Source organism: Salmo salar, chromosome 06, assembly GCF_965601325.2.
Source record: "Salmo salar chromosome 06, fSalSal1, whole genome shotgun sequence".
In the NCBI taxonomy this organism is placed as follows: domain Eukaryota; kingdom Metazoa; phylum Chordata; class Actinopteri; order Salmoniformes; family Salmonidae; genus Salmo; species Salmo salar.
The window spans coordinates 17,683,557-17,697,525 of NC_138296.1; the positions used below are offsets into that span (position 1 = coordinate 17,683,557).

General features: G+C 40.1%; 1 protein-coding gene across 2 annotated transcripts in view; it reads left to right on the forward strand.

Annotated features, from left to right (window-relative positions):
* Positions 1–4,965: 4,965 nt before the first annotated feature.
* The window catches only part of LOC106606437 (transcription factor MafG), a 44,465-nt gene continuing 35,461 nt past the window's right edge, over positions 4,966–13,969 (forward strand). Inside the window, exon 1 of one of the 2 annotated variants that reach the window (XM_014202641.3) lies at positions 4,966–5,121. The gene's annotated coding sequence lies outside the window, so the exon portion shown is untranslated. Of the gene's footprint in view, positions 5,122–5,213; positions 5,777–13,969 lie in introns of those variants that run through there. The other variant, XM_014202640.3, reaches the window with a different exon arrangement.

The window sequence follows — 13,969 nt, forward strand, 5'->3', positions numbered from 1 at the left end:
AAGTGAAATACATGAATATGCTGAACGTGTAAGAGTTTATATATTTTGTGAACAAAATGTGTAAAGTCTAGATCTGTTTTATTAAACGTTATTTCCAAAACTTTCATGATAATTAAATATTTCAACTATTTTTCTGTAGCCTGTATGCAAATATGGGTGATTTTGCAAATACTGGCCTTTTTGTGTCCCAAGGTTAGATTAAGATAAAATATTAATTTAGATTTTTTTTTTTCACATCCAGAGATTATAACCTAAACTTTTTCTTTCAGCTTTCAATATTCATTTCTATTTTATAAAGCATTTCATGTCTGGAATTCACTGTTTTTGTCCTGTCTCACACCCAGGCGTTTGACATTCTACTATGCATTACACTTACAAAGGTCTTGATAATTAGAAAATATGTAATGCACCTGTTTAAAAAAAGAGTTAAATAAATGGAAACTATATACAGTGCCTTCGGAAAGTATTCTGACCCCTTTTACTTTTTTTTTTAAATCTCAGCAATCTACACACAATACCCCACAATGACAAAGTGAAAAACAGGTTTAGACATTTTTGCAAATAAATAAAAAACAGAAATACCTTATTTACAGAAGTATTCAGACCCTTTGCTATGAGACTTGAAATTGAGCTCAGGTGCATCCTGTTCCCATTGATTATCCTTGAGACGTTCCTACAACTTGGAGTCCACCTATGGTCAATTCAATTGATTGGACATGATTTGGAAAGGTACACGCATGTGTCTATATCCCCTAGTTGACAGTGTATGTCAGAGCAAAAACCAAGCCGTGAGGTTGAAGGAATTGTTTGTCGAGTGCTGAGACAGATTTGTGTTGAGGCACAGATCTGGGGAAGGGTACCAAAACATTTCTGCGTCATTGATGGTCCACAAGAACACAGTAGCCTCCATCATTCTTAAATGGAAAAAGTTTGGAACCACCAAGACTCTTTCTAGAGCTGGCCGCTCGGCCAAACTGAGCAATCAGGGGAGAAGGGCCTTGATCAGGGAGGTGACCAAGAACCCGATTGGTCACTCTGACAGAGCTCGAGAGTTCCTCTGTGGAGATGGGAGAACCTTCCAGAAGGACAACCATCTCTGCAGCCACTCCTCAGTAAAAGGCACATGACAACCCGCTTGGAGTTTGCCAAAAGGCACCTAAAGACTCAGACCCTGAGAAACAAGATTCTCTGGTCTGATGAAACCAAGATTTAACTCTTTGGCCTGAAGGTCAAGCGTCACATCTGGAGGAAACCTGGCACCATCCCTACGGCAAAGCATGCTGGTGACAGCATCATGCTGTGGGGATTCGGCAATTTCAGCAACACCCGTTGCTAAAAAGTGTAGAAAATCGAACACACAGCCATGCAATCTCCATAGACAAACATTGGCAGTAGAATGGCCCGTAATGAGGAGCTCAGTGACCTTCAACTTAGCACTGTCATAGGGTGCCACATTTTCCAACATGTCAGTTTGTCAAATTTCTGCCCTGCTAGAGCTGCCCCGGTCAACTGTACGTGCTGTTATTATGAAGTGGAAATGTCTAGGAGCAACAATGGCTCAGCTGCGAAGAGGTAGGCCACACACGCTCACAGAATGGGATCTCCGAGTGCTGAAGCATGTAGCAAGCATAAGATCACCATTTGCAATACCAAGTGTTGGCTGTAGTGGTGTAAAGCTCGCTGCCATTGGACTCTGGGGCAGTGGAAATACGTTCTCTGGAGAGATGAATCATGCTTCACCATTTGACAGTCCGATGAAAGAAATCTGCCCCAATGTAGAGTGCCAACTGTGAGGTTTGGTGGAGGAGGAATAAGGGTCTGAGGCTGTTTTTCATGGTTTGGGCTAGGCCCCTTAGTTTCAGTGAAGGGAAATCTTAAAGCTACAGCGTACAATAACATTCTAGACAATTCTGTGCTTTAAACATTGTGGCAACATTTTTGGTGAAGGCCCTTTCCTGTTTCAGCATGACAATGCCCCCGTTCACAAAGCGAGGTCCATACAGAAATGGTTTGTTGAGATCGGTGTGTAAGAACTTGACTGGCCTGCACAATACCCTGACCTCAACCCCATCGAACACCTTTGGGATGATTTGGAACGAATGGTCTGTTCTATATCTTCAATAAAATTAAACATGTACAACTGTGACATTCAAATATTTAATGGTATTTTTCATCAGTTTTATATGAAATGTAATTTCCACCACACTGTCATTTAAAAGTATATATATTTAACCTTTATTTATTACGACAACTCTGTCATTACCATCACGGTACATATTTTTAAGGCAAAGGTGTATTAAATTACAATTGATATTGTTAACTTTCCCATAGGTGAACCTTATGTGATTATTTTAGGAATTACCTTAAGAACAATGTAAAATGTGAAGATTTTGATGTGGTAGATATATGTTTCTGAGTATCATCAAGACATATATGGACATTGACATATATGATGAATACATATAATTAAGAACTTCCAAATAGTAAAAAAAAAAAAAAAACGTAATTCATGTGAAAGGTTATATATACAGTTGAAGTCTGAAGTTTATATACACTTACAGTGAGGGGGAAAAGTATTTGATCCCCTGCTGATTTTGTATGTTTGCCCACTGACAAAGAAATGATCAGTCTATAATTTTAATGTTAGGTTTATTTGAACATTGAGAGACAGAATAACAACAAAAAAATCCAGAAAAATGCATGTCAAAAATGTTATAAATTGATTTGCATTTTAATGAGGGAAATAAGTATTTGACCCCTCTGCAAAACATGACTTAGTACTTGGTGGCAAAACCCTTGTTGGCAATCACAGAGGTCAGACGTTTCTTGTAGTTGGCCACCAGGTTTGCACACATCTCAGGAGGGATTTTGTCCCACTCCTCTTTGCAGATCTTCTCCAAGTCATTAAGGTTTATAGACTGATCATTTCTTTGTCAGTGGGCAAATGTACAAAATCAGCAGGGGATCAAATACTTTTTTTCCCTCACTGTAGGTTGGAGTCATTAAAACTTGTTCTTCAACCACTCCAAATTTCTTATAAAAAACTATAGTTTTGGCAAGTCGGTTAGGACATCTACTTTGTGCATGACACAAGTAATTTTTCCAACAATTGTTTACAGACAGATTTTTTCACTTATAATTCCCTGTATCACAATTCCAGTGGGTCAGAAGTTTACATACACTAAATTGACTGTGCCTTTAAACAGCTTGGAAAATTCCAGAAAATGATGTCATGGCTTTAGAAGCTTCTGACAGGCTAATTGACATAATTTGAGTCAATTGGAGGTGTACCTGTGGATGTATTTCAAGGCCAACCTTCAAACTCAGTGCCTCTTTGCTTGACATCATGGGAAAATCAAAAGAAATCAGTGAAGACCTCAGAAAAAAATTGAGACCTCCACAAGTCTGGTTCATCCTTGGGAGCAATTTCCAAACACCTGAAGGTACCACTTTCATCTGTACAAACAATAGTACGCAAGTATAAACACCATGCGACCACACAGCCGCCATACCACTCAGGAAGGAGACACGTTCTGTCTCCTAGAGATGAACGTACTTTGGTGCGAAAAGTGCAAATCAATCCCAGAACAACAGCAAAGGACCTTGTGAAGATGCTGGAGGAAACAGGGACAAAATTATCTATGTCCACAGTAAAATTAGTCCTATATCAACATAACCTGAAAGGCCGCTCAGCAAGGAAGAAGCCACTGCTCCAAAACCGCCATAAAAAAGCCAGACTACGGTTTGCAACTGCACATGGGGACAAGGATTGTACTTTTTGGAGAAATGTCCTCTGGTCTGATGAAACAAAAATAGAACTGTTTGGCCATAATGGCCATCGTTATGTTTGGAGGAAAAAGGGGGAGGCTTGCAAGCCGAAGAACACCATCCCAACCGTGAAGCACGGGGGTGGCAGCATCATGTTGTGGGGGTGCTTTGCTGCAGGAGGGACTGGTGCACTTCACAAAATAGATGGCATCATGACGAATGAAAAGTATGTGGATATATTGAAGCAAGACATCAGTCAGGAAGTTAAAGCTTGGTCGCAAATGGACAATGATACTTCCAAAGTTGTGGCATAATGGCTTAAGGACAACAAAGTCAAGGTATTGGAGTGGCCATCACAAAGCCCTGAACTGAATCCTATAGAATATTTGTGGGCAGAACTGAAAAAGTGTGTGCGAGCAAGGAGTCCTACAAACCTGACTCAGTTACACCAGCTCTGTCAGGAGGAATGGGACAAAATTCACCCAACTTATTGTGGGAGGCTTGTGGAAGGCTACCCGAAACGTTTGCCCCAAGTTAAACAATTTACAGGCAATGCTACCAAATACTAATTGAGTGTATGTAAACTTCTGACCCACTGGGAATGTGATGAAAGAAATAAAAGCTGAGATAAATCATTCTCTCTACTATTATTCTGACATGTCACATTCTTAAAATAAAGTGGTGATTCAAACTGACCTAAATTTTACTAGGATAAAATGTCAGGAATTGTGGAAAAACTGAGTTTAAATGTATTTGGCTACGGTGTATGTAAACTTCCGACTTCAACTCTATATAGGCGCAATTTCGGTAACTTCCTTTTCAACTAAAATAGCAAATTTTATGACGTTGGAACTCAGGTATTTGGGGAAACCGATACAAATCTTTATATTCTTAAGTAGTATGGTCTCAGCCACTATTAGATCTTGTTTGCGGACAGAGTAAAGAAAAAAATTCAGATAGATAAAAAGCAGTTTCAATAAGTTTTATTTCCAAAAACATTTAACATCCAAAAGTGTCCATATTTGCAAAATCAACCATATGCGTTACAACAAGCTCTTTTTTCCTCTTTTTTTTTTTACAGATGCGTTGCAACATCATGCAAGTGATTGCATACATGAAAATATGATTTTTTGTGTCCTTCTGTTGATACTTCATGAATGGACCCTCGTGACCAAACATGACGTCTGGCTCCGCGATACAAGGGAATGTAGAGAAAGGAATCAACAAGGAGAGCACGAGCGGGATTTAAAACGCATGCTTGTCTGGCAGTCACAATTGTAGCAGCTACATTCAAGTTGGCCTTTTTATTACACAATAGAGGACGTTAAGAACTATAGAAAAACATCACGTTTGGTGAGTTGAAAAGCGAAACGTGTTGTTTTGCTGAGTGTACGTGCATGCCATTACCTCTGATATGCTGAGTTTTGCTTGCTCAATGCGTGTCTTCTATGCTGTAACTAACTAGCCAGCCTGTAAACTAATTTCTCAGGTTTCCAGCAGCTGGCTGAACTCAACTCACTATCAAGTACTTTATTATAGTATACGTCTCAACTCTTGTTAGCCTCTGTGTGTGAATGACGACATGGTTTGTAATTAGACGAACATGTTACATTATTTTTTGAATCCTAGAATTTGCCCCCCAAAAAAGCGTATCTTGTAATTCCTAAGTAGCTGAGTATGGGGATTCCCTTGCTTGTTCAGCAGGCGGGATTCTGTAGGCTGCTACACGTATACTGGTATTTAGTCACGCGCAAGCAGTGGTGTAGAGTAGTAGTGACAGTTTGGGGGTTGTCGAGAAAGAAAATGTGTAACCAGATATAGGTGGCTTCTGCTAAATGGATAGCCTGCGATCCAACTGCTTATTTAGCTTGTTGTAGTTTGCCTAGTCATGCACATACTGTAACTAGGTCTGGAGCTGTTCAAACCTGCTGCTTCATATCGTAGCGAGCGTGCCTTGCAGAGCTGAGGGAAGCGCGAGCCGAAGCAACGGTTGTCGGAGCGCGATCAGGTTGGTGGCTTAATTTGTGACATAAATCAGCACGATAAAACAAGGACTCGACAGTATTTTGTGATACTATATATATACATGTGCACAGCTTAGTGACTAATAGCTGCAAGTTTGCATTGCTCAACAGTCGATTGCTTGGCATTTCCGATCGTGTTCGATGGCGGTAGAGGTTAGCAAACTGGTTCACCTGCCGAAGTCATTTAGCCAGTGGTAACCACCCGCGATGTTTTATCAAGCCTCCGCTGTCAATGTCCAGTGCTTACACACCAGGATAGCTAACGTTACACATTGTACATCGCATTCTAGGCATTCTTATCACGTTGCTGAATCATCACAATGATGTATTTAGACGTCTGAGAAAGAAACCACCCGAAACATGGCCCCACCAGCGGACAAAGGTCTGGGCGGAGAAGGATGGTTGATATTTATCAGCGAGCCGTCAGGCGTCATCCTAGAGATTATGTGTAGTGAAATGGTCAAGTGTTGATTTGCAGTCCTCTTGTTGCTCGTGGAATGATGGGGATGAGCATAAATCATTCAATTTGCCATGTTCTCTGGCTGCAATGCATTCTGATGAGGAGAAATAGATCAGCTTTCTGTATTGTAATGCTCTCTTTAGGATCCACCAGCAAGCAGTCAAGTGTGCTAGCATACAATTCTAACATCTAGTATTCTAAGAATACTATTCAAAAAAAGTAATTTAATAGGATTTCTTTGTGCTATATCCTGTATCTATTATATTGACCAACATGTATTTCATACATAAAGAATCCCCACTGTTTTCAGCCCGCTTTGCTATTCACCATGTCAAGTAATGTTAAACTGGGTCACATTTAGATTAAACCCGCCGTTCTGTAGTGAATGCCTTTTGTTTCAGAAAATATAATCCAGCACTGTCAATCACTACTGTATATGTTTTTATGTTGCTTGAATAATGTTAGCCTATATGCTTTGGACATGGGATGTACATGGGATGATTTGGTGGCATATAGGCTAATCTAATACTGATGTCCTTATTTTAGGTAATGATGGTTAATTTGTGTTACATGTAGCCGTTTTTTGATTGGTTGCCAGCAACTCTAAATGGTGCACTTTGAATAGCTTTTACTATAAGTGCCATGGTGCTATTTTAGTGGTGGGCAGTGAAAATATGCTTTTGCCTTTTTTGTTGCTGGAGGCTGAGTTACTTATTTACTTCTCAGTAGGGCTGGGCGGTTTGGCCTAAAAATCATATCTCCTTATTTAAAAAAATGTTCAAACTTGTGGACAAATCATATCGATAAAATTCTCTAAGCTTTGTTTTACAATTTAAAGGCCAAATACACTGCATTTTAAAACGGTCAGGAATAATCTAATGAATTTAGGACTTGTGAAATTATACCTAGGCAAAATATAAGCCTTCCACCACCATAAGACCCACTAATAATTGTATTATTTTATCAAAATAATTTAACTTGCTTTTTTGCAATAATCACTTATCTGGATTTCAAGTCAGTCAATGAAAATGCCATTTTTGTTACATATTTTAACCAGAACCATGCATAATGCACATTCACTAATAATGACTAATTTGTAGCAGGCATTATAGAACATTAACACAGGTCTCATAAACAAGTGCTAGTGGAGTAGCCAGCTAATCTTTATATTTCAAGTTTAGCCAACTTGGATCTATTTGCTAGCTAACAAGGCAGAACAGTTATGAACACACCCTTCTGTCTGTCTCCAACTGTTTGAACTAGAGGTCGACCAATTATGAATTTTCAACGCCGATACCGATTTATTGGAGGACCAAAAAAGCCAATACCGATTAATCGGACGATTAAAAAAAAAAAAAATATATATATTATTATATTTTTTAAATGTTATTTATTTGTAATAATGACAATTACAACAATACTGAATGAACACTTATTTTAACTTAATATAATACATCAATAAAATCAATTTAGCCTCAAATAAATAATGAAACATGTTCAATTTGGTTTAAATAATGCAAAAACAAACTGTTGGAGAAGAAAGTAAAAGTGCAATATGTGCCATGTAAAAAAGCTAACGTTTAAGTTCCTTGCTCAGAACATGAGAACATATGAAAGCTGGTGGTTCCTTTTAACATGAGTCTTCAATATTCCCAGGTAATAAGTTTTAGGTTGTAGTTATTATAGGAATTATAGGACTATTTCTCTCTCTATACGATTTGTATTTCATATACCTTTGACTATTGGATGTTCTTATAGGCACTTTAGTATTGCCAGTGTAACAGTATAGCTTCCGTACCTCTCCTCGCTCCTACCTGGGCTCGAACCAGGAACACATCGACAACAGCCACCCTCGAAGCAGCGTTACCCATGCAGAGCAAGGGGAACAACTACTCCAAGTCTCAGAACGAGTGATGTTTGAAACGCTATTAGCGCGCACCTCGCTAACTAGCTAGCCATTTCACATCGGTTTCACCAGCCTAATCTCGGGAGTTGATGGGCTTGAAGTCATAAACAGCACAATGCTTGAAGCATTGCGAAGAGCTGCTGGCAAACGCACGAAAGTGCTGTTTGAATGAATGCTTACGAGCGTGCTGGTGCCTACCATCGCTCAGTCAGACTGCTCTATGAAATCATACACTTAATTATAACATAATAACACACAGAAATACAAGCCTTTGGTCATTAAAATGGGCGAATCCGGAAACTATAATTTCGAAAACAAAATGTTTATTGTTTCAGTGAAATACGGAACCGTTCCGTATTTTATCTAACGGGTGGCATCCCTAAGTCTAAATATTGCTGTTACATTGTACAACCTTCAATGTTATGTCATAATTAATTATGGCCTTTGTTAGGAATAAATGGACTTCACACAGTTCGCAATGAGCCAGGCGGCCCAAACTGCTGCATATACCCTGACTGCTTGCACGGAACGCAAGAGAAGTGACACAATTTCCCTAGTTATAAGAAATTCATGTTAGCAGGCAATATTAACTAAATATGCAGGTTTAAAAATATATACTTGTGTATTGATTTTAAAGAAAGGCATTGATGTTTATGGTTAGGTACATTGGTGCAACGACAAGCAAATGCGCTTGTTAAATCATCACCCGTTTGTCGAAGTAGGCTGTGATTCAATGAGAAATTAACAGGCACCGCATCGATTATATGCAACGCAGGACATGCTAGATAAACTAGTAATATCATCAACCATGTGTAGTTAACTAGTGATTATGTTAAGATTGATCGTTTTTTATAAGATAAGTTTAATGCTAGCTAGCAACTTACCTTGGCTTCTTGCTGCCCTCGCGTAACAGGTAGTCAGCCTGCCACGCAGGCTCCTCGTGGAGTGCAATGTAAGGCAGGTGGTTAGAGCGTTGGACTAGTAAACGGAAGGTTGCAAAAACGAATCCCCAAGCTGACAAGGTAAACATCTGTCGTTCTGCCCCTGAACAAGGCAGTTAACCCACCGTTCCTAGGCCGTCATTGAAAATAAGAATGTGTTCTTAACTGACTTGCCTAGTTAAATAAAGGTGTATAAAAAAATATATATAATAAAAATAAAATATATATATAATCGGTGTCCAAAAATGCTGATTAACCTCTTGGGGCTAGGTGGGACGCTAGCGTGCCACCTGTGGTGCACTCCATCAACAGCAGGTGCATTTCAAGAGCGGCAAATTTGAATCCAAATAAATGTCAAAATTCAAATTTTTCAAAAATACAACTATGTTACACCATTTGAAAGATAAACATCTCCTTAATCTAACCACGTTTTACGATTTCAAAAAGGTTTTACGGCGAAAGCATAAATTTAGAGTATGTTAGGACAGTACATTTACAAGAGTTGTGTGTAATGTTTTGTCAAGTCAAAGACAGGGTCACCAAAACCATAAAACCAGCTAAAATGATACACTAACCTTTTACAATCTCCATCAGATGACACTCCTAGGACATTATGTTAGACAATGCATGCATTTTTAGTTCTATCAAGTTCATATTTATATACAAAAACAGCGTTTTACTATGGCATTGATGTTGAGGAAATCGTTTCCCTCCAATAACCGGCAGTCAAGTCAGCGTCACAAATTAAATAATTAAAATTAGAAAACATTGGTAAAATATTATATTGTCATTTAAAGAATTATAGATTTACATCTTTTGAACGCAATCAACTTGCCAGATTTAAAAATAACCTTACTGGGAAATCACACTTTGCAATAATCTGAGCACTGTGCCCAGAAAAATACGCGTTGCGATACAGACTAGACGTCATGTTGGGGAGATCTAAAATCGAAAATACTATGTAAATAATCCATTACCTTTGATTCTCTTCATCAGATGTCACTTCCAGGTATCACAGGTCCATAACGAATGTAGTTTTGTTCAAAAAAGCTCATCATTTATGTCCAAAAATCTCCGTCTCGTTAGCACATGATGTAAGCCAGCCGGACTTCTCGTCATGAACGAGGGGAAAAAATATATTTCCGTTCGTTCAAACATGTCAAACGTTGTATAGCATAAATCATTAGGGCCTTTTTTAACCAGAACATGAATAATATTCAAGGTGGACGAATGCATAGCCTTTTATAACGTATTGGAACGAGGGTACCCAACATGAAGTAGCGCGCCAGGTGTCTAATGGGACATCACCGTTCCATGGCTCTTGTTCGGTCAGATCTCCCTCCAGAAGACTCAAAACACTTTGTAAAGGCTGGTGACATCTAGTGGAAGCAATAGGAAGTGCCAAAATATTCCTAAACCCCTGTGTTTTTCAATGGGATAGCTTTAAAGTCAATACAACACATCAGGTATCCACTTCCTGTCAGAAAATGTCTCAGGGTTTTGCCTGCCAAATGAGTTCTGTTATACTCACAGACACCATTCAAACAGTTTTGGAAACTTTAGAGTGTTTTCTATCCATATATAATAAGTATATGCATATTCTAGTTACTGGGTAGGATTAGTAACCAGATTAAATCGGGTACATTTTTTTTATCCAGACGTGCAAATGCTGCCCCCTAGACCCAACAGGTTAACGATTGTTCTGAAAACTTGAAATCGGCCCTAATTAATCGGCCATTCCGATTAATCGGTCGACCTCTAGTTTGAACAGCATGCTAGCCTGGCCACTTTGTTTAGATGTTGAAATCACCTTACCTACCTTATTTCTCAGAATGAGAACGAGTTGCCAATTCCTTTATAATTGTGTTTTTAAGCTTATTGCACATTTTATAAAACAGGACTAGACCAGCGAGTATAACGGTCTGGCTAAGATGCTGCTAGCGGTACGTGGTCATTATAAACAGACTAGACAGCGAGTATAACGGTCTGGCTAAGATGCTGCTAGCGGTACGTGGTATTATAAACAGACTAGACAGCGAGTATAACGGTCTGGCTAAGATGCTGCTAGCGGTACGTGGTATTATAAACAGACTAGACAGCGAGTATAACGGTCTGGCTAAGATGCTGCTATCTGTTCCACGTGACAAACTGACCATTCATTTTCCAGAATCAATGTTCATTGATACTCCTGTTTTACTGGTGTCTGCCCTGTGTGCAATTTGAGTAGTTGAGATGTAAAAAGGGCATCATTAGAAAGGTTAACTTCTCCTCTATTACAGTAAAATAATGTCTCAATTTGTTTCAGTATCCCTATGACAAATTTTGTTGGACCAAATGGCAAGTTGAAGCCTCTTGTCAGAGAGGAATAAGTGATCTCTCATCTTTGTTGTTGTGAGTGGAGGGGGAGGGGTTTTGTGTGTGTGTGTGTGTGTGTGTCTGTGTGTGTGTGTGTGTGTGTGTGTGTGTGTATAAACAGAGAGGAAGAGGCGACGTGAGAAGTTTCACTCAACAAAATCTGTCAAATAAGGCCAATACGTTGCTATGGGTTTATTTTGGACCTAAGCTTGTCACCTACTTTTGTGTCTTTGGGACAACGATTCCCATTGTTAGAGACGGAAACATGAGCATCTCGTCATTATATACAGATCTCTGGTGTAAATGGTTAGCTGCACAGCACAGAAGGAGTGAAGGAGACAAGACCAAAAAGACAACATGCGGACATAAACGCTCATAAAAAAATATAAAAAAATTATTAGTGTGATGCAGGCATTTGTAATATCTCACAAAAACATACATTCAAATTCATTCGATATATCATCCAGCTCTACTTCCCAGTCACCTTGGAAACTGTTGAGTAGCCTAAATGGGCGAGGAGGGGTACACAGATAGGATCTGCGTAGAGTCTCTGAAGTTTCTCTCTTGCTCCGATTTCCAAGTTATTTCATCATCCTGGTTGGTGCAGGCAAGCAAAGCGTGTTTGGGTAGACATACTGCGCAGTTAGCTACAGCCCCATGTCAGAGACCCAGATTTGCAATAAAGCTCAATTCCTGTCTCCCGTAACGAGAACAGATGAGGGGGCCTTGTATAGCGCCACAGCAGGTGGCAGGCAGGATGAGATTGGTGTGGTGAGGTGAGATCAGCTCAGAGATTTATGGCCCTTCTAGAGGTGGCCAAGATAAAACAAGGCTGGACACTGTTAGAGGTGAACGTGGCTGGATGGTGCACACAGCTACTGGACTGTAAAGCCCATTTGGGGCGGCAGGTAGCCTAGTGGTTAGAGCGTTAGACTAGTACCCGGAAGGTTGCAAGATCGAATCCCTGAGCTGACAAGGTAAAAATCTGTCATTCTGCCCCTGAACAAGGCAGTTAACCCATTGTTCTTAGGCCGTCATTGAAAATAAGAATTTGTTCTTAATCTATCAATCAAATCAATCAATCAAATTGATTTTTATATAGCCCTTCGTACATCAGCTGATATCTCAAAGTGCTGTACAGAAACCCAGCCTAAAACCCCAAACAGCAAGCAAAGCATGTGAAAGAAGCACGGTGGCTAGGAAAAACTCCCTAGGAAAAACTCCCTAGAAAGGCCAAAAACCTAGGAAGAAACCTAGAGAGGAACCAGGCTATGAGGGGTGGCCAGTCCTCTTCTGGCTGTGCAGGGTGGATATTATAACAGAACATGGTCAAGATGTTAAAATGTTCATAAATGACCAGCATGGTCAAATAATAATAATCATAGTAGTTGTCGAGGGTGCAACAAGCACGTCCGGCGAACAGGTCAGGGTTCCATAGCCGCAGGCAGAACAGTTGAAACTGGAGCAGCAGCACGGCCAGGTGGACTGGGGACAGCAAGGAGTCATCATACCAGGTAGTCCTGAGGCATGGTCCTAGGGCTCAGGTCCTCCGAGAGAAAGAGAGAATTAGAGAGAGCATATTTAAATTCACACAGGACACCGGATAAGACAAGAGAAATACTCCAGATGTAACAGACTGACCCTAGCCCCCCGACACATAAACTACTGCAGCATAAATACTGACTTGCCTAGTTAAATAAAGGTAAAATAAAAAATGTCACTCTACTGAGCCGAGTGGAGCTGGCCTGGTTATGGCTACATCCATCGTAGTTGCTGGCTCTGTGCTGGAAAGGACCGTCGTTGATACTCCATCCGCGTCGGTACAGTTTGGGTCGGCACCATCGTCTGAGGGCTATTACTGACAGTAACACCCATTGGCAATGTTTAGGACAGGCCGACCAGCCCAGCCCACGTGAAGAACCACTGGGCAAGAATCCACTGCTGCACAGCTTCACAGACAATGAACCAACACCTCTGCAAATGCCTATGTATTGTATGGCTGACTCAACACAGAGCAGTTATTTAGTTAGTTAGTTATACCTAATCAGGAGAAATGAATTTCCCTTCGGAAATACACAGCATGTGTTATGGGGTTTCTTCTTGTCTGCAGATGTGCTGCTTTCACTACATGGGGAAACGGAAGTGCTGCTGTAGCTACATGGGGAAACGGAAGTGCTGCTGTAGCTACATGGGGAAACGGAAGTGCTGCTGTAGCTACATAGAGAGAGAATATAGGGTTTTCTGTTTAATGGAAGGAGGGGCTGTTGGTGATGAAACTCTTTGCAAAGCGTCGTCGGAAGGGGATTATGATTGCTGAGTGTTGCGATATAGGCTACCTCTCTGGACTTGTGAAAAAGTAGCACTTTGTTCTTTCATCCTCCAGGCACAGCAGGCAAAGCGTTGTCATTTTGACTTTCATGTGCTTTACTTGGTTGACCTGTTTTAAGTAGGCAACATCTGTGACATCAAATGAGGCTTTGTCAATGTTACTTCCCAATATTTTACTTGTCAATGT